The following is a 4,133-nucleotide window of genomic DNA, read 5'->3' as shown; positions in this document are numbered from 1 at the left end:
GGGGGGGGGGGGGGGGGGGGGCACCACATGGCCCCTCTGTTTTTGGGCATGTTCAAGGAGGTTTTTTGATGTAATGATGATTTTATACGAGCAAAAAGTAATCAGAAATTTCTCTCTTTCTCTCTCTCAAAATCATCAGTATACACACAATTAAAATATTCATCAAATTACTGTTATTTGTACTTTGACGATATAAATCAGATCAACAAATCCTACTCACCTGGCTACAATTTTTACTATTTAAACTTGCCAACTTTGATGCTTAAACAGGAACAAGAAGTAAAATATGGAGATATTTAAATTGTATGTATTTATAGAGTTGGGCAAATTATTGTCAAACGATGTTAATACGATGATGTAACTCGATATAATTTTCTCAGTCCGCATTGACCAATTGATTGAAGTAGAAGTCAACTCCTCATAATAAATCGACTCGACTCTAAAATCATTTGGACCATTTGAAGCACAATAACATTATTAGTTTTGCTTATGGCCCGTTTCCGTGTTCCTTGGATGGCTTATAATGAACGACCCACTTAGTAATCAACTTATTGGACTTGGACCATTTTTCATCTCCATTAACATTTTATATACGCTGCCTCTCCTTTGTCGTGACCTGTGCTATTGCCTTGTCTTCTCCCTTTGGTTGAAAATCGGCGCCTGCTTTGTGCTCTCTTTATTGTACCTTTCTTCTCTATTTTCTTCGGCCTTTGTGGCTGCAATAACATCCCTATTATGCGTTCTAAGTGGGCATTTCAAAGCAACCAGAGTTGGTTCCTAATACAGTCTGAATCAGAAATAATTCGTTGAAAATTTCCGAAAACAAATATACAAAAAGGAAGACTTGACTGTTGACAACACATAATTCAAAGTGATTTTCTTCTCTTGCTGGCCGGATTGAAGCAAAAATAATTTTGTCTTAATTGGAATGAGTCAATTCTTTGCCGGCGCGAGCATTAAAGTAGAAGTATACGACCGTGCATGAAGACTGAAAATTTGGATAATTAATATAATATTATAGTGATTTCGATAACACGGAATAGATATATTTTGTACGCAATGTTAAACAGATAGATAATATAGATTCTTTTTCTTTCTTAATAATGTTGTTCATTATTGTGTAATTTATCTTACAAACAGATCATGAGTCCATTAATTTTTTATTTTTCCATATCCCTCACACTGTCTAAAGGACGTTTAATGCAAACACGGCAAAACTATTTGAATCTTTTTATTGATGAAAACCATTGATATTTTTTTACTTATTGTGATGAAAGTTATGATATTTTGGTGACTCAAGCCTAGCCATTGTAAAGAAGTAAAATGGTAGAAACAATTATCTTATATTTCTCATTGATCATTATGCTTTATATAGCTGTACATGGACATGGTTTACATGGAAATAAAATCATCTATACAAAATTCTGGGAGATGACTAAAATCATGGGAGCTAAAGTATAGCTAAACTTGTGGGATTTCTATATGTTGTAATACTGAAATCATGGGAGCTAAAGTTGTGGGACTTCTATATGCTGTAATACTGAAATCATGGGAGCTAAACTTGTGGGATTTCTATGTGCTGTAATACGCCCCCTCAAGTTGGTGCATGAAGATCCGTAATGCCCAACTTGTGAGAGAAGTGATGAAAGAGATCAGATCCTAATGCTTTGGTGAAGATGTAGGCAATCTGCTCGGCAGATGGAAGATGAGCAATGGTGAAGAGACCAAAACGGAGTTTGTTACGAACGATGTGGTAGTCTATCTCAATATGCTTTGTTCGTTCATGAAAAACTGGATTCTGAGCAATGTGAAGGGCGGACTGATTGTCACAGTAGAGGGTCATTGGGTCATTGTGTGAGATGCCAATATCATGGTGAAGCTGTTTCAACCAAATTAGTTCACATGTTGTGACAGCTATAACACGATATTCAGCTTCTTAGAGGAGCGGGTCACTGTAGTTTGTTTCTTAGTGCGCCAAGAAATGGGACTGGAACCAAGTGTGATAAAGAAGCCAGTGGTAGAGTGTTGAGTGGTAGGACAACTAGCCCAATCAGAATCTGTGTAAGCACGAACATGAAGATTATTAGAGGAAGAGCAAAAATGCCTTGTCCAGGAGTCCCTTTAATGTAGCGGAGGACACGTGTTGCAGCTGTCATGTAAGGGGTCTGAGGCGCATGCATGAATTGGCTAAGAATGTTTACTGCAAAGACGATATCAGGTCTGGTGATGGTGAGGTAAATGAGGCGTCCCACTAACCGTCAGTAAGAAGTGGGATCAAGAAGAAGGTTACCATCGGTGTCATTGAGTTTCAGATTTTGTTCCATAGGAAAAGGTGCAGGACGAGAACCAAGCTGGCCACTATCGGCGAGGATGTCCAGGGCATATTTTCGTTGATTAAGAAAAATGTCAGAGGGAGATCGTGCAACTTCAAGGCCAAGAAAATATTTGAGAGGGCCGAGATCCTTGGTTTTGAAGTTGCTGGAAAGAACGCTCTTGAAGAAGATAACCTGAGAAAGATCATTGCCAACAACCAAGATATCATCAACGTAAACAAGGATAATAGTGAGACTGGTTGCAGTGATCAAGGTAAATAGGGAGTGGTCTGCTTGTGACTGAACGAAACCTGCATTAAGAAAAACAGATGTTAGTTTAAAAAACCAGTTCCGAGAAGCTTGTTTGAGGCCATAGAGTGACTTTCGAAGGCAGCAGACTCGTCTCCCCTTTAACACAGTAGCCGGATGGTGGGATCATGTAAATTTCCTCATCAAGTGTACCGTGTAGGAAGGCATTATGGACATCCATTTGGTGGATGACCCAATTTTTGGTGGCGGCAACAGCAAGGACACAACGTACTGTGGTCATTTTGGCAACTGGGGCAAAAGTTTCATGATAGTCAATTCTCTCTAATTGAGTGTAGCCTCTGGCTACAAGTCGGGCCTTGTATCATTCAATAGTGCCATCTGCTCGGAATTTGGTTTTGTATTCAGGAGGGAGGGTTTCTAGTGTCCAAGTGGAATTATCTTCAAGGGCACGAAGTTCAGAGGCCATAGCTTAATGCCAATGAGAGTGGCAATTTGCATCTGAGTAACAAGTCGGTTCAACAAAAGCAGTAAGAGCAGTTAAGAATGAATAATGAGCATGAGAAAAACGAGAGTATGACAGATAAGTGCATAAGGGGTGGGAAGTACCTGAGGACTGTACAGCAGTTGAGGAGGCAATGGACTCCGCAGGGATAGTAGGACAGACATAATCAAGGAGATATGCTCGACGGGTAGTGTGACGACGAGGTCGGGAAGGAATAGTGGAGGTGGGTGGGGGTTCTTGGGATATGGTCGAGGAAGAAAGAGGAGATATGGGTTCAGTGATAGGTAAGGGAATGATAGTGGAGTCATTAAGACGAGGGGGTGTGATGTGATGGAAGGGAAATTGATTTTCGTGGAAGGTGACATCGCGTGAGTAAAAAATGGTGTTGGTGTCAAGGTTGTATAGCTTGTAAGCTTTGCGGTTGCTAGGGTAACCAATGAAGACACAACGAGATGATCTGGGTGAGAATTTGTCGCGATGAGCGATGAGGGTTTGAGCGTAGCAAAGGCAACCAAAAATACGTAGGTGAGTGTATGATGGAGGGGTGTTGAGAAGAAGTTGGAAAGAAGTTTGATTTTGTAGGGAGCGGCTTGGGGTTCTATTGATTAGACAAGCAGCAGTAAGAACACAATCTCCCCAAAATTTGAGTGGTAGGTTCGCCTGAAAGCGAATGCTGCGAGCAACATTCAGGAGGTGCCTATGTTTACGCTCTGCAACGCCATTTTGTTGCAGAGTTTCAACACAAGTACGCTCATGGATGATGCCGTGAGTGTGAAAATAGGTTTGGAGGTTATGTGAAAGGAACTCTTGTCCATTGTCGGTGCGAATTATTTTAACCGATGAGTTGAATTGATTTTTAATAAGAGCGAAGAAATGCATTAAGTGACTAAAGGTTTTTGATTTAAAACGCATTAAATAAATCCATGTAGTGCGTGAAAAATCATCAGCAATAGTTAAGAAATAGTGTGCGCCACAAATGGAGGCGGTAGAATAGCCACCCCAAATATCACAATAAAGACGATTAAAAGGTTTCGAACTTTTATTAGCAT

The sequence above is a fragment of the Olea europaea genome, chromosome 1 (assembly GCF_002742605.1).
Source record: "Olea europaea var. sylvestris chromosome 1, O_europaea_v1, whole genome shotgun sequence".
Lineage (NCBI taxonomy): Eukaryota > Viridiplantae > Streptophyta > Magnoliopsida > Lamiales > Oleaceae > Olea > Olea europaea.
The sequence above is the reverse complement of the archived record's forward strand: the minus strand, read 5'-3'. Positions refer to the sequence as shown.